Below are 17,672 nucleotides of genomic sequence, written 5' to 3' on the forward strand. Positions count from 1 at the left end.
CCGGCAGCGATGGAGCATGTCCCGGGCCTTCCCTCAGTGTCGCTGCGCTCCCCTCCCCTGTGTGGAGTGCACCGCAATTCAGGCACGTAGCCCATGTTGACCCGGAGTGGCGATCTGCCTGTCCGCCTGCCTTGCCCACTCCCCACCCCCAGGCTGTTGGCAACCGGTGGCAGGAAGCCAACCCAAAGGCACACCCAAAAGTCTCCGACTCATGGCGCATGCAAGTGCCCTGTGACCTTGATGGAAGACCCCTGGGGTCCTTCTGCGGATGGGTCAGTCTTAGGTAGGCCGGTGGCTGCCAGTGCTCCTGGGAACAATGGAGAAGGCAGAGCCAAGGCACCTGGAGGCATTTCCACTGGTCCAGTTTTGCTGGGCCCGCTTCTGCTTTATTTCAGCAAGAAGCTCAGTGCCTCAGAAACATTCTTGTTTTAAAAAGGACACAATGAGTCCCCTGATCCCCGGTATGAGTTGTTTACTGCAACAGTGTCAGTACATCCCCCATTTACGATGCCCTTTATGAGCCTCCTTCCCTGGGTGTGCAATGGCCTGGAAACAAGGAAATCCTTTTTGCTTTGATGCCACACTGAGCTGGAGACACCTGTGCTGAGGGTTAGAGACCCGTATTGAAGGTGTTCTTGTTTAATTTGTTTGTCTTAGCACTGGTTTATTGTGTGGCTTTGGTCACATTCCACTCCCTCTTTGGGCCTCATTTTCCCCATCTGCACAACACGTCAGCAGTGCTTCCTAGAGTCTCCTCAGTGATCCTTCAGAAGTAGCTGGCAGGGGGTTTGCTTTAAGATCTTGTGAAGAAAGTGTTCTGCTAGTAGGAGGAGGAGGAGAAGGAAGATGGGGGAGGGGGGAGGAGGAGGAGAAGGAAGAAGTAGTAGCAGTAGTTTGAAAACCACTGTCCTGTATGACCTCACACCTGTGTCAAGGAATTGTCGGCTTAGGTCTCTGATTGAAAACTCTTCCTTAGGCTTAATCACCAGGAGGTCCCTGAGTCTGACATGTCTTCTGTCAGAGAGGCCCCACTGAGCCCGGCCTGGGGCCTGAGGAGCATCATAAAGCCAAAGGACCTGCTGCCCTGGGACACTCCCCAGGTGAGTCAGGACTTAAATCACTCTGCAGAGCTTTTCTGCTTCCTGGAGTTGAAGGTCATTTCTATGCCTACCCTTGCTTCCTCCCCATCCAGGCCTTCTCCCTCTTTCCTACACAATAATGGCAATAACAAAGCCCTCCTGCACTGTGCTCTTGTTTGACACAGCAAACCTATAATGGAGGGAGAGACAGGAATTACTTCCCCCACTTTACAGTTCAAAGAGATGAAAGGATTGAGCAAGGTGACAAAGCAGGTTTTTGGCAGAATGGTGTAAGAATCCTGGCATCCTGGTAACTTAAGATGAAGCTGGGAGTCCTGCCAGCTGGGGACGTGGTTCTGAGACGAGTGATGGGGTGAGAAGGGAAGATACACTCTGAGTGAATCCACCCTCTTGAACTGAATGTGCTCTAACAGCCAAAACAGGCTGTGACATGAAAGGGTAGGGTGTGACTTCTCTTGGTCCCCTGGGGAACTCTAAACATGTCTTGGGGCTCCTGAGCCAGGACACTTTAAGAGATGGACAGAGGTTCCTGGCAGTACCACGCCAGAGGCAGGAGGTCCTGATGCAGTGACTCCCCTCACCCCAGCACACCTGGTGACATGAGGGGTCCTCATCTATGGCTCCCTGAAATAGGACTGTGGCATGAGCAGAAGGGCTCCCCCTGCCAGCCAGCCCATAAGGCTCTGAGAATCTCCCCCGAGCAGTGCTGGCAGCTTCTTAGCTTCCTCTGCTGTTTCCAAGACAAGTCCAGCATGTCCTTAAGGGACCCTGAGTGGAAATCAGTATTATAGTCACATCTCCAGTGTCTGTAATCCCTCCTGCTTGGGCAACACTTGGGAGTTCACAAAGCGTATTCACACCCCCTCATGGTAGGCAGGGTAGGTAGCAGAGAGCAGACTGATCTCCATTTTATAGAATGGACAAAACAGAGACTCAGGGCAGGGAGCGCCTTATCCAAGGTCATGCGTGGCATTGGAAGACCCACATGGAACCGGGGTCTGCTACTGTGCCAGGCCGAGGGCCTTGCTGTATCAGTTTCTGGCTTTGCCTGTAGATTTCCTACTCAGCTAAGGCCACAGGAGCCTCTCTGGCAAAAATAAGAGCAGGATATGCATCCTTATTTCTGGCACTTCCCTATGACAAGCTGTCCCTCCTACAATTAGAAAAGGGCCCCGTTAGAGAACAAAAAAATCATGCAACTGACTTGGGAAAGAAACACTTTCCATGCCCTATCCTACTCCTGGACAGCCAGGGGACTGGGAGTCAGGAGGCCTGGGCTTGGTGTCTGGCTCAACAACTGATTCTCTGAGAGGCCTTAATCAGGAGGGTATTTCATTTTCAATCTGTTTCTTCCTCTGTAAGATGGCATGAAGGGCTACAATCACTGTTCTCAAACAACTCATGTTAGGATTGCCTGGGAGAGTTTGTACGAAACCTAGATCTTGGGGCTTCACCCTAAGCATGGGGATCCAGCCTATGGGGTTGGAGAAATTTATGGGGACCCACACTGCTAACTAGTTCCCTGGGTAATTCTGAGGCCACTGACATCTGAGGCCACAAGATTAGATGGTCCCAAGGGCCTTCCTGCTCTGACATCCTGTCATTTGTGATGTCAGGAAGCGTGGGAAGTGCATTCTGGCTCCCATGTTTTGTTTCTGTAGTATTCAGGATCCCAGAAGTGGAAAATATCTTGAACAGATAACCAGAATGCAGCCTCTTCAGGAACAATACAGTAAGTACAAGCAACCCAGGAGGGGCAGGGGTTTGAGTTCTCATGAGGCCATGAGCCAGTTGTGGGTTCTCTGGGCCTCCACCTGTCAGGTGTTTCCCAGGCCACCAGTTTGGGAGGTACTAGATGACCTTCCCCATAGGCACATCCCAACAATAGGAGGATTTCTTTGATGTGGCCTCTAGCCACAGGTTTTGGGGAAGTCTGACCCCATCCAAAGGCTCTGTCTGACTCAAAATGGCCACCTTTCCTCCCTGTTCATGAAGAGCCCCTAACTTCCAGGCTGTGGGAGCTGTCCTGCCCACTCCTGGGGTGTCTGCATGCTTGGCACCCACATACTTGGCTACACAGAGAAGCTAGATGTCACTGCCTTGCTGGCCCCTGACTATACTTGTTATGGTTCTTGGCTGAAAACAACAGAAACTAATTCTGGCTGAGTTCAGCAGAAAGGCAATTTATTCAAGGATATTGGGAAACATTGAAACCTGCCAGGAAGACCAGAAAACCAGGCTTGGAAAACAGGTGGGATCAAAGCTGGCTGCCTCCCAGAAAGAGTAATGCCCTGGGGATTCCCCAAAACTAAAGAGGGGGTCTAGTTGCTGTGCATCCCACAAAATGACAGGTTCTCTACTTACCTGTAGATCCAACAACCTGAAAGACTCTACATCCAGAGAAATGTTGGTATTTGTGCTGTGGCTGGTGTCAGTAATCACAATTCTTTTCTTCTCTCCAAGTTTCAAATCTCATGTACATCCCATCTGAGAAGAGTCCTACCAGGAATCATCTCCTTTGCTCCATCACGATGCTATAATCACATTTTCCTCACACAGCTAGTGTAGCTGCTGGCTTCTAGCCTCTTCTGGTCCAACCCTTGTTCCCTCTTCCTCCACTCATATACAAACACCTTACCCCATGTCTCCCCGGTCTGCCCCACTTTCACAGAAGGGCATTTGATCTACAAAACCATCTACTAGCATGGCACCCTTTTCTCCAATCATTTTTCTCCCTCATCCAGCCAATCAATAAATCTTTACTGGGCATCGACTGTGTGTAGGTGACTGTGCTGGGTACTAAAGGATAGGATAACCCTATGTTCATGGAGCTTAGAGTACAGGAAACAGGGATTAATCAAAGAATCATAAAATATCTTATTACCAATTGTGATAATTACTATGAAAGAGAAGCTCACCAAAGCCTTGACTGCTTTAGTAGGGGTACCTGGTCTGGTCTGGGATGCCTCCCTCGAAAAGTGACATTTGAGTTAAGATGTGAGGATGAGTAAGAATTAGTCAGAGGAAGGGAAAGGAGGGGAGGGAGGAAGGGAGGAAGGAGGGAGGGAGAGCATTGTAGGCAGAGAGAATGACACGAGCAAGGATTCTGAGGCAGAGTGAAGCCTGTCTCCTCCCAGGAGTCAAAGAAAGCAGGGTGGCTATAGCTCCTACTTGGAGAGGGACAGTCATGCCACCTGAGGCTGGGGAGGTAGATGTAGACCCTACCAACAAAACACTGGACCCACATTATGGATTTTAATTTTTACCAGAGAGTAACAAGGAACTGTTTTAAAGAAAATGCAAGAAAGAACTGGGGCCTGCAGTGTGGAGAACAGACTGAAGGCAGCAAAAGTAGATGAGAGGGCCTGTGAGGATCCAGATGATAGATAATAATTTTGGGGGCTACTGAGTGGTGGCCATACAGTGGAGCAGAGGACAGTCAAGATATGTTTATGGAGTGAGATTGTCAGGCCTTGGTGATAAGCAGGGCATGGAGTGGGGGATGGGGAGGGACACCATGTGTCTAAGATGATTCTGAGCTTTGTGACTGTGCGACCATGTGGCGGTGTTCAGGGAACAATTGTTCCCCACTCCTCACGTTTCCAAGTGGAGGGACTCCAATTAGAGCAACACTCCTGAGCTCTGGTGTCATCACTCTACCATCGCAGCATTAGGGAGGAGGAACTGGACTAGTGTGGCTCCAAGGCTTCTGGGTTTTCTAGTCACCTTTCCTGACACAGACAGGTGTGAGCCAGTTTGCTACTTAAGCCATGCAGCGAACCTAGTGGAGCTGGCTCCGCCCCTGTGGTAGAAGCCCGCAGACTGGGAGGCATGTTCAGTTCAGGTGACAACCAGTTCAGTCAGCCCCAAACCATGGTTTTGACCTGGAAATGGAAGCAGGATGTCATTTTCTTTTTTTTTTTGAGAGGGCATCTCTCATATATATTGATCAAATGGTTGTTAACAACAATAAAATTCTGTATAGGGGAGGATGTCATTTTCTTGACACTTCCCACCGTCACTTCTCCAAAGTGCCAACACTTAGAGGTCTATTTGCTGAGACAGGGAACACTGAGGGGAAGTAGCTTGTTGAGGGAGAGATCATGAATTTAACTTTGGGTTCCTTTTCTAGTCACTTTGATTTGTTAACTGGCTAAAATGTCCCATTAAATCAGTATACTTGTCCCTGTGACTCGTTTTTATTATATTGGGGGCATTAACTACACCAAAATAAGAATGTCTAAGATTTTACTTTGCTTTAGTGTATCAGCCTGGACTTAAAATCTGAGCCAAGTCTTCTCAGAGAGGTGGCGAGCCTGCACTCCATCCTGGGGGACAATAATAATAATCATAACAACTGCCATGACTGAGCACAAACACATGTCCTTTATTGTGCTAAAGCTATCTCATTTAGTGTTCACAGTACTCTGGGAGAAGCACTTTTATTATTCCCATTTTACAGATGGAGAAACTGAGGCTCAGAGAGGTTGAATGGCCAGAGGCAAGGCCACCTGGCTAATGAGAGGTGAATCTGAGTTTGTAAAGCTCTTGCTCTCAAACATTATGCTGAACTGGAAGATGTGCTCGTTAAAAATCTTAAAAGTAAGAACCACAATTGTTTTTATGTTCTCAGCTGAGAAATTCCTAGGACCTTTTAGGTCTCTGCTTTTCTGTCCCCATTCACGCTGGTCGGTGAGCCTTTGGACTCTGAGCGTCTTTCCTTTCTTCTCTCTGGGCATTTTCCAGACCTCCCTGCCCTCCTCTAATTCTGGTAAAGCCTCACAAATCCAGCCAGAATCATCTGGAAGAGTTTAGCAGGCAGGCAGGCAGGAAGGCCAACCTGGAACTAAGTTAGCCAGAATTCTGCCTGAGGCCCTCACATCAACTGTGCAAAGCAACTTCTGCCCAATGCAGCAAACAGGATGCTCTGGAGCTGCTAATGAAATCATCTTGCTGTCTTTTGTCACTGGTTTGTCCTCACCTGCATTGGGAAGTCATGCTATGTGAAATTCAGTCCCTTTTAATTCTGCATGTGAACCTCCTCCTACTGCAGCAGGCTGTCTCATGCCCCCTGCGCCTGGGCCCCTGGGCAGGCTCTTTCACAGCTACGGGGTAAGTCTGGTGACCAGCTCCATGGTGAGCCAGGCAACCTGTGCTCTGCAGTCTGAGCACCTGGATGCAGTCCTCTACCTTGTGCCTTTCAGGTTTTCCCCAGGTCTCTAGTAAAATGAGGCTAATAATTGTACCAACCCCAGTATACACTATGGAGTATTATTCAGCCATAAGAAGAAAGCAAATCCTGCCATTTGCAACAACATGGATGGAGCTACAGGGTATTATGCTCAGTGAAGTAAGCCAGGCAGAGAAAGACAAGTACCAAATGATTTCACTCATTTGTGGAGTATAACAACAAAGCAAAACGGAAGGAACAAAGCAGCAGCAGACTCACAGACTCCAAGAAGGGTCTAGTGGTTACAAAAGGGGTGGGGTGGGAGAGGGTGGGTAGGGAGGGAGGGAGAAGAGGATTAAGGGGTGTTATGATTAGCACACATAATGTAGGGGGGTACGGGGAAGGCAGTACAGCATGGAGAAGACAATTATTGACTCTATAGCATCTTACTACATTGATGGACAGTGACTGCAATGGGGTATGTGGTGGGTACTTGATAATAAGGTGGAATGTAATAACCACAATGTTGCTCATGTGAAACCTTCATAAGATTGTATATCAATGATACCTTAATAAAAAAATAATAATTGTACAAACCCCATGGAGCTGTCATGAGAATAAATGATTTAATATTTGTAGAGCCTGTTGCACATAGTAACTGTTATAAAACTGGTTGCTGTCATTATCACCATCACTATCAGTACTTGGTTTCTCATCTTCACATCTTTTAAATCAAAATCAAGTATCATGTGTAATATTAATTTTTTAATACTTTATTTAAATGAACTTTAAATAAACTCACTTTTGAAACATAGCCTCCTCCTAAGCAACGGTATCCTTGAAATCATAGGTTTGATGGTTTTAGTTATATTTTTAAAGTCTCATTATGACAAATGCATGCATATTGAAGTACATATGTTCATCCTGTATCATTAAATCATCTTGAGCATAATGAGCGGTACTCTGCCTTTGCTTTGAGGAGCACCACTGTAGGCAAGGGCTGGCACATATTTCAATGATCTCATCTCTAAAATAGGTGCAATGTGATGATGACACTGCTTCCATGGACTGTTATCCTTTTCTGTGGCATGTTGGTTCTGACCGTGCTTTATAAAGTGCAATTCACTAGCCACGTTGATATCATCTAGTTCCCCATCACCACCCCATCTCAGGTCCACCTGAGTTTGCAGAAGGAACTGCTTATCATAAGCTTTCGCGCCCCATCCCACCTTTCCTTCACATTTGTTGGGCTCTCACTTGGGTATGTTTTTTTAACACGTCTTTCCTCTCCTCAGACTAGAACAGTCCCCAAAACCTTTTTTCATTCTTCAGACCCATGCAGCTTCCCTCCTTATATTGACTCCACCAAGGGTGTCAGGCCTAGTTGCTACACTCAAGGGACGGCATTCTCAGCCCAGGCTCTTCCAGCCTGCCCCAGGGTGCAGGAAACAGGACTGCCAGACGTTGTGTCTTCGTTGACTATGGGCTCTCCATTTGCTTGCCTGTCCATCTGAGTCATGGGTCAGAAACACTGTTTCTCTGGACCTGACCAGCAGAGGCAGCTGCTCAGATCTTTTTCCTTCTGCATGACGACTCCTCAGGCATCTATCCCCTCTGACTGCAGACTCTTCCCCTCCCTCCACACGGGCCGACAGGGTACATCTCCCCAAGAGGTCTTGGGGTGCCTTTAGCTCCAAGGGAGAAGGCCATGGCCTGGGGGCTGTGCCGTGGGCAGAGAGAGGGTGGGAGGAAATTCCCAGGTGGATACCTGGGGTGCTGTGCATTTCTCCCAACCCACCCTGCCTAGCCAGCATCCAGGGCTTCACCAATGCCCATTTAGAAAGCTCCACGCTGTTTGTGTGGTGAGGTCCCTATGACTGGCTGGCCACCATCAGACACAGAAAGGGGGAAGGAGCTGGGCACCAACTGTAGAAAACAGGTGACAGTATGATTCCTTTTATTTTATGGGAGAATGAAAAAAATGCACATAAAACAAATCCAAACCTTTTCCCTAAAGAGTGGAAGGAAAGAGCAGTTTTCAGTTTCTTAAACAATTTTACTCTTAGCCTGTCCACCTACCATGGAGTCAAGAAGAATGTACAAATCAGCACTTCAAGTGTCGGTTGTATCTTCCAAACCAGTCAGAGGCTGTCAGGTTGAGGCCAGAAGTGGCTCCTTGACTCCAGTCAGAGAATCCCTGGCCCTCCTCAGCCCTAGGTCCTTTGAACTAATCTAGAGGGCCCCTCCTATTTAGCTCTCTCTCCTTTGAGCTCCCCCTGCACCCCAAAAGCTGCCCTTTCATACTTTCTTACTGCAGTGCTGCTATTCCCAGGCCCTGCCTTGGGTCTCCAGCCTCCAGGATGGGCAGGCATTCAGCCACCTGGGGTTCTACTGTGCCAGAGCCTGCTCTCGGCCAAGCTCGTCTTCTGGGTGTATCTCCTATGGAGTGACATTCCTGCTCTCCTTTCCCCTCAGGACCCAGGAAAAGGCAGGGGAATGCGGTGGGGGGTTGTTATGGTCTGAATGTTTGTGCCCACCTGCCACCCCCTTACCCACCCCCACCCCCACCTGAATTCAAATGTTGAAATGCTGACCCCAAAGGTTATGTATCAGTAAGTGGGCCTTTGGGAAGTGATTAGGTCATGAGAATGGAGGCCTCACAAATGGGATCTATGCTCTTATAAGAGACACCACAGAGCTCTCTCAGCCCTTCTACTTGTGTGGATCACCAGACCATGCTGGCATCCTGATCTTGGACTTCAGCCTCCAGACTGTGAACAAAGAATTCCTGCTCTTTATAACTACTCCATATATGATATTTTGCTATAGCAGCCCAAGTGGACTGAGGGATATAAAAACCCACTCTGCCTTATACATATATTTAATTATTTGATCAGAACACTGAATTTCATGTTTCCATGGTATCTGTTTCATTGTACTGGCAACTGTTATTTCTTACTAAGTGGGGGTTCATAAATAGCTGTCCAGCTTATGGAATTCTGGGAAAAAGAACTTCCAGAACATTGATATAGTGTACTTCTCACAAAATTAAGGAGGTTAAAGATGTCTCTGAGCATCAGTGCTCATCACGACAGCTCCATCCAGGAGACTACTTAGTAGGTGACACAGGGACATTCACAACAGAGATAACAACAACAGCAAAAAAACAGTATTTTTATATCAAACTACAGCCTATGTGTCAGCCCCTGTGTCGGACAGTGATGAATCAAACATAAACAAGATGTGGTATCTGTCTTCAAGGGCTCCAAGCCTGGGCCATTCTGACTCAAAAGAGTTTGAAATGACACTTCAGATCTACTCTTCTCTCTCCACCAGCCTAAACTGATAGCCATCACATGCTATCAGATGGACACAGGTATGACTGAGGGTGAAGTACCCTCACCTTTCATTCCTTTGTGATGTTGCATGCTCAGATTTTGTGCACATGGTGCATGTCTGCATGTATTTTTATATTTTCACCCACACCGGTTTTATTTTTTGCTTCTCAGCTAAATTCCAAAGATGAGAAGGAAGTATGTTTATTCATTTAAATTGCTTTGTGCAAGGATTGCTCAGTCAAACACCTGGATCATATTTTGATAATGATGATGTTGATGTTTACAAAGCTTGATAATTCAATAACTGTGTAATGAGTCTTATATTTAAAAGAAAGTTGGGCTAGAGCCTAACTAAAACTGTGGCTAAATGAGAAGAGATTTCTTAAAAAAAAAATGACAAAAGTAAAGGATTTGCAAATCCACCAGGTGAGAGAACAATATTTCCCCTAGCATGCTGGCCTGCCATGGGCACTCTCCAGGTCACCCCCAGAATGACACAAAATCCCTGTGGACTTCATCTCATCTGCTTGTGTCTGTCATGGCCCATGGCCCATAAATCCCTAAATGCTGCCCTTCCTGCCTCCCAGGCAGGCCTGGGCTACTGTAAGTCAATCTCACAGAGCCATGACCCATGCAGCATCTCAGAGAGTCTCAGCCCAACACTTCATTATTAGCCTCAGTGTTCATCCAGCAATTTCAGAAAGATAATGCAAGATATTGTTCTATACCTAATCAAAAGCTGTTCTGCAAAATAATAGTACAGTTGAAGATGAAAGTTGCTGCTGAAGCTGAAAGTAAAGCCAAATAAATACAATCCTGAGATATTGTATCAAAGATGATGGTCACACTGGGTGCTTTGATATCAGCTTGTCAGAGGCAGCAGTGGCACCCCAAAAGCTTCTGGTGGAGTCTTCCTTGGCTTTTTGTGACGAGGGCTGATATTCACCTAGTGTGCAGGGTAAAGACACCTTTGTCCCACTAGCTTCCACGTGCCCTTTCATTTCTGGAACCTCCCAGGGAAGAAGCTAATACGGCTTCCTCTTGAATAGAATGTCGATATTTTGGTATTTTGATAGACTACTGAAAGTCTGTCACAAGATTTGCAGTAGCTCCACAACTACCCCCACAGTTTGCCTGGTCATGTCCATGTCTCTGGCCTGATCAGCCAGCTGAGCAATGTAATGAGAAGGGCTCCGCCAGGCCCCATCTGGCTGTGTTCCTGAAAGGCGTGCCCTCCTTGACCAGGGAACTAGATCTACCAGCTCATGGGAGCTGGGACGGACTAGGACCACTTTCTCTGCAGATATTGCAAATGTAGGCCTAGGACCTTGAAAACTAAATTCTATGAAATATCAAGAATACACAAGAGGAGGGAAAAAAGAAAAAGAACAGGTGACCAAGACTGATGCATAAATATAGAATTGATAGGATATCACTGGCTCCCAAGAGGGATTGTTATCCTGCTGGTTCTCACGCTGGGTAGAAGGCCCTCTGTTGGGTTGTGAGGACGTCTTGAGTGTGTCCAGTAGCCTGGGTATCTCCTTGCCCTTTCAATCTGAAAGACAGAGAAGAGGGAGGATGGTTGGTGTGTGGGGTGTGAGTGAGAGAGAAAAAGATGTGGTTGTGAAAAGAAAGACATTCTCCAGCAGATGAGATTTGCCACCAGCCAGAAAAACATTACTTAAGCTCTACCCTGGGCTACTTGATGCAGGGTCCTCAGGAATCCTGCGGAACAGTTTCAACCTGATAGCCTCTTACTCACCTAGACATTTATTTCATATTCCTCAGTTTCTTGCCATGGAAGGGAAGGCTGTGGACCTGGTGGACCTGCAGGAAGTCTGGACCAGTAGTCAGAAGGTGTTTGAGTTTGGTGCTGGTTCAGACACCAACAGAATGAATCTGTCTTTCATCTGATCCTTCCTAGATCCCCTGGACATGCTGGAAATAATCTTTGACAGTTTTAGGGTGGTTTTCTGGCTGAAGTAGCTGACAGAATGGAAATTTGGAGAGCAAGAACCAGACCACAGCAATCTGTTGACCACAATAAACCACACTGCAGACTACCTTCAATGCAGTTCAAGTCATCATTCATTACTAAGTCCTCCCTATGGATTACCAACTGACTGTGGCCTGCCACTCCATCATACTGGAGGGAACAGATGGTCTAATGTGGTGAGAGCATCACAGAGTAACATTTGAATTGAGAGGATCACAGTCAGGGCTGGAGCTCCTTCATTTTATAGGTAAGGAAACTGAGCCCCAGGAAGGAAAATATTATAGTTACTGGTCCACGGTTCTGCTTCCTTAATTACATTATGAGGTTCTCTTGGGTCAGGGCTATGTTTTTGAGGCATCAAAGCCTATCAGAGGGCTTGGCCATTAAAAGATGCTCAATAAACATTTGTGAAAGGGAGAAAGGTGGGGAGGGAGGAAGGAAAAAGGACCTGCCTAAGGTCACACAGGTAGTGGCTGAGCTGGACCTCCCCCACAGGCCTATCTGGAGGCATGCTGGCCACTGAGGGAGCTGCTCATCTCCTTCTCTACACTGACAGCTCTAGTCAGTGCCCTCAGCAGGTCAGTCTGGCTGTGTCTATTGCCTACAAAGTGTTGCTGATACCAGACCTCAAGGCATCTGCTGTTCCACAGCATGGCCCGAGTGAGCATCTCTGGTCTGTGATGTGAATGTCAGAGGAGCCAAGCCTGCCTTCGTCCCACCTGCCTTACAGGTGAGGCTAAGCCTGGAGTATCAACTTAGGCTGGTGTGTGCGGCCAGGCAGGACCTAGAGCTGGAGCCATAGGAGAGCCAAGAATGGGGGCCACACCCCAGAGAACAGGCAGGCTGGAGCCTAGTAAGGCATCCATGCAAAGGGGAGGCAGAATTCTGGAGAAGTCCAGGAAGGCAGAACTTCAGAAACTGAGGTCCAGAGAGCAGAGGGACCTGCTCAAGCTCACCCACTGTCAGCGGCAGAGGCAGATTAGAAGTAAGGTCGGTCTCTTCTTAGAGGGCAGAGGTAGGCTCAGAATGGAGAGAAAGAGAGGAATCTAGAGAGGAAATGTAATGCAGCAATAGATTTTATACACAGATGTTTATAGGTGCAGCAGCATCACCCAAAGCATGCCAGGAATAGGGGAGAGGAGGGAGATGCTATCAAGGGAGCTGAGCCAATCTGGATCCCTCTGTGTTGTCTCTGACTTGCTCCATTTTCTGCCAACCCTGGAAAGTTGCTGTGCCTTGTCTCTGTCCTTTGCACTGTCCCAACATTGGGGGTGGGGAGGCTTCCACAGTTGGGAGTGACCCAACCTCAGGGCCCAGTTACTGGTTCAATGTCCACAGACACTTAACCAGTTACCCTTTGTGAACCAGGACTGGGATTGGACCCAGAGCTTGGTCCCTGGCCCCAGGGGTCTTAAGATCTTGTTGGGGAAGTGGGGCACATTTGAGACACCCTGCACAGGGCACTCCAAGACAGATGTGGCTCCAGGTATCCCAAGTGGCTTGTTCAGAGGAAGCAGAGAGCCTCACAGGCAAGTTGGCTTCTTGGAGATGAGGCTGGAATCAGAGCCCAAGCATTGTGCATCGGGATGGGGGTCTTGATAAAGTCACTACAGCAAGAATATTATAGGGCTTCTTGCAGGGGTGCAGGGAAGGAAAGCTGTTGGGACAGCCTCAGAGTCAGGTGAAGGCCAGTGTTTTTCAAGCATGTTTTAGCAGCAGAATTCTTCACCAAAGAAACCTTACTTAGAATGTTTTAACCTGCTGAAAGCAGAACTGCTTTGTCCTCTCAGCTTTCCTCTTACCCCAGTATTAGCCTCCTTGAAAATGAATGGAGCTTTACAGCTGGACTAGCTTGTCCTCCTATTGGACCTGCAGAGAAAGTGAGGCACAGTCAGCAGAAGGGACATGCTCATTTGCTATCAGGAGCTGAGGCAGATGAGAATAGAGGTCCATTTCCTTTCCCCAGTTCAGGGCTTCTGCCAGTAGGCCTTATCACCTCCAGAATGGGGCCAGACTGGAGTTCAGGCTGAGGAATATATGGCCCACAAGATAGGGAGCCATGGAATATTAGGGCAAAGGCATTATTTCTGGCATTCCAGCCTACCTAGAACAGCAATCTCTTGATGTTTTAAACTGTTGTTGAGAAGACTAGCATATTTGAATCAATTCAGAAATACCTCCAGCAATGCAGGTTAAAGAAACTTGTGGTGATACTGGCTTGGGCTATAGAAGGATGGATGGCATTGGGAAGTTTTGGTAAGTAGATGAAACAGAGTGAATAAGTTCAATGGAAGAATCAGTGTTTCCCTAAACTGCAGGAGAAATTGTGCCCATTCATTCACTGGCCTAATGATACAGCTTTGATTACAAACTCAGTAGTAAATAAGAAAGCCCCAATCTGGGCTCACAAATAATGCAAAGAACTGGTCAATATCTTTGGAAGCCTGACAAGACTTTCTGCCTCTGCCTTTCCTGTGGGTTTGTCTTAGCCAAGGCTCCTCCCGCTAGGCCCTACCTGCTCTCATGACAACTCTTCATTTCATTCACCTTGTGTCTGAGAAGGCTAGCTGGGACTTGGAATGAAGTGAAACATCTAAAGTGGGTGGCACATGCATGAATTCTTTCTTTTTTTTCTTATTATTTTATATGACCAAACTGAGAAATGCTTGTCAGAGAAAATCAGTTATTTCCTGAGGTGTCGGAGTGAAACCTCTTCTCCACAGTCACCCAGGAGAGATGCTGTCTTAAGTCCTGAGTCCCCCAGCGCCACCCAGTACATTGTGGAGTGCTTCACAGTTTGTAAAGAGCTTTCACGTATCTTCTCTTATTTGAGCCTCACAAAAGTGGTGTGAGGCAGTCCAAGTAGGCATTGTCCCCATTTTAGAGATGGTAAAAACAAGGGTCAGAGAGGTAAGAAGATTTGTTCTAGATAGTGTCACTAGTTTGCATTTATTCAACTCATATTCATTGTTCTATTTATACTTAGGAATGACATTTGTTAGAGCAGTGTGGAGCCAGAACTGCTACCTTGGTTCTTAGGACTCTTTTAGCTCTTTGTCCTAAGAATATAAATAAAAATGGATTTTCCACTGGAACTAGGTCAAGTGACTTAATACAACCATAGATCTGATAAATCCTAAAAGAGTCATGCTTCATTTGAATAAGAAACCAGAGAAATTCTTCAGCCTGCAGCCGAAAGAAATAGAATTATACAGTTGGAGGGAATGCCATTATTGAGACCAGTGGCTCTTAAACATTTTAAAGCACAAAAACCATTCTTAAGATAAAAGTCTGATCATGCAGTTTAAGATGAAAGCTGATCAAAGCAGTATCTTTGAAGAACTTGAGGCCTCACTTAATGTCTTTAGAAAACCCTCTCATTTATAGACGAGGAAACAGGCTCAGAGGCCCAGGGAGGGGTTCCCTCAGGGAATCAGTGGCTGAGCTGGTTTGGAACCCCAAGCCAGTGGTAGTCCCACTGCAGGGTTCCCATGGAGAATGAGCTGATTGTCCCAGCGCACTTTCTGGTCGGGTCCCCCACTGATTCCCTTATTACACACCCAGCCTTTCTAATCTCCTTTGCTCAAGCTATTCCCTCTTCTCAGCATGCATTTCTGCCTGTACACTTATGTTTTTTTCTTTCAGACCTAGATCAAAGGGATCCCCCCTCCCCAGTAAGGTTTCTTTAAGGGTCATAGCAATAGAGACTCATTCCTGAGTCCCTCTGGAACCTTTGGTGACACTCTAAGGGGGTTCTGCTTTGTTTTGGAACCATTTGAGTTTTAATCCCACTCCTGAAAGTTCACCCTTCTTGAGGACAAGGGCCTCTTCCCAGGAGCTAACGCAGTGTCTTCCAGCTCCACAATACTATGAAGCTATGATCTCATAAGATCTTACTAAAGCAGTCTTTTTTTTTTGAACTGATATATAGAATCAGTCTCATTTATGAACACCCAACTCCTGGCTAGATTCGTTTGAAATTAAACAAAATACCTCCCATCTTGTCCTCTTTCTTATTCTTCTGCATTAATCATGCCGTTCCACACAAACACTGTCCGACTGCCCTTGGCCGGGGCTTGTGGGTCTGACACAGTCACTGCCTTCAGGGGCACCGGTCAAGCAGTCCCACTGGCCTGGACCCCCATGCTGGTCCTGCCACTTCCTGCACAAGCCTCATCCTCCCTCAGAGTTTCTGCCCCTTCAGCCATTTCACATGCCCACTCTTCTGGGAGGAGTCAAAGACAGGGTATATGTAAAGGTATTTATAAACTGCAGTCTGCCTTCTTGGCCAGCTTATTGAAATCAGTGAGAAAAATTTAAATCATTTCCTAATATTTAAAAAAATTGTGTAATACTGCATAACTGGCTTATCTGAATGTTTCTTACTAGTGAGTTACTTCGGCATTATATAGTTGCAGGCTTCCTTCTACTTGCAGGTTTGGTATTGAGGCGCTTGTATTTGCTGCTCTGGAAATCAGCTCACTGTGTGTTCTACTGACTCCATTGAAAATATCCATTCATTTCCAAAATATTTTTTGAGCATCTATTATGCCATACTATTATGGGTTGCTTTGCATTCCCCCCAAAAAGATATGCTCAAGTCCCAACACCTGGTATCTATGAATGTGACCTTATTTGAAAATAAAGTTTTTGTAAAGATAATCAAGTTAAGATGAGGTCATACTGGAGTAGGATGAGCCCTACTCCAGTAGGACCACTGTCCTTGTAAGAGGAGAGACACAGACGCAAATGCAAAGAGAATACTGCCAGGTGGAAAAGGAGGCAGTGATTCAAATTACGCTGCCACAATGAGGGACAGCCTGGTGCTACTGGAGGCTAGCAGAGGCAAGGAAGGATCCTCTCCTAGAGGCTTTGGAGGGAGCACAGCCATGCCAAGACCTTGATTTGGATGTCCAGCTTTCAGAACTGTGAGAGAATATAACACTGTGGTTTTAAGCCCTTTTCTCTGTAGTACTTTGTTGTGGCAGCCTTAGGCATACTCGGTGTACACTGGCATACCAGGGATCTAGCTGAGAATAAAACAGGCTGCCCTTAAAGACCTTACATTCTGATAAAGGAGGCATGACAATGAACATGGATGAGTAAATATGCAAATGGCAGATTCGGGTACTGAAGGGTCATGTGATATTTTAGTTCTTACTTGCAGGAAGAGATGCCCATGGGAAGGTGGGTTGGAGCCAGATCATGTAGGGCCTTGGGATGATGTATGGGGAAAGGGACTGTCATGAGCCACAGTGGCTGTGGACAGACCTAACTGGGTTGTTAGATTTTAGTGTCTTGGAAGAGAATGGTGGAAATGGAGATGAAACAAAATGGACAGATTCAAGGTATCTTGTGATGATAGAAACAAAAGATCTAGTTGATGGATTGGCTGTGGGGATGTTATGAGGAGAGGACTCGAAGATGAATCTGTATTTTTGGTTTAAGCCATCCCATTTATTTTGGGCTAGATGGTGAAGTCATTTATTGACCTGGGGAAGATTAGAGGAGGTACATGTTGGAGGTGAGAGGGAGGAAACCAAGAGTTCTGTTAGGTGTGAGATGCCTGTGAAACATCTTTGTGGAGATGCAAGTAAGTCATAGGCTTTGTGAGTTAGTTGGCAGGGGGCCCTAAATCCAGGGTCCTTCTCCCTGTCCGGTGACAAGAGACCTTTCCAAATCCCAAGGTCCCTGAGACACTGAAGAGAGTTTCTTTCTTCTCTTTCTCCAGGGTTATAGCTGGGCACATGCACTCAGGGTGGCCCTGAATAAATGCTAATGCTATGAAACTTACTATGTAGCTCAGAAGTTTTTAAACTCCACGAAGTATTTTGTGGTTCAAAAGCTTCCTGCGGTGCCTTCTGAGCTGAGTCTAGCTTCTTCAGCAGAATTGGGTCTCTTGGGGCTTCTGGGATAAGATGGGTGGAAGGGTTGGGGGAAGCTGGTGACCCTGGACAGTATTCCCAGGACTCTGGGCTCCAGGCAGCTTGACTAATTAAGAAAGCAGAAGAAACCTTTTGCTTTGCACAAACCCTGTTCTTGCACAAGAGCTTGGGGGGGGTGGGGGG

The 17,672-nt window shown here is 46.8% G+C and overlaps 1 long non-coding RNA gene across 1 annotated transcript; it reads left to right on the top strand.

Moving 5' to 3' along the window:
- Positions 1 to 841: 841 nt before the first annotated feature.
- LOC118907070 (uncharacterized) lies at positions 842 to 17,465 on the top strand. The gene is made up of 3 exons (XR_005022690.2): positions 842 to 1,100; positions 2,762 to 2,832; positions 17,336 to 17,465. It is a non-coding gene; the product is annotated as an uncharacterized LOC118907070 (long non-coding RNA).
- Positions 17,466 to 17,672: the final 207 nt, after the last annotated feature.

Source organism: Manis pentadactyla, chromosome 1, assembly GCF_030020395.1.
Source record: "Manis pentadactyla isolate mManPen7 chromosome 1, mManPen7.hap1, whole genome shotgun sequence".
In the NCBI taxonomy this organism is placed as follows: Eukaryota; Metazoa; Chordata; class Mammalia; order Pholidota; family Manidae; genus Manis; species Manis pentadactyla.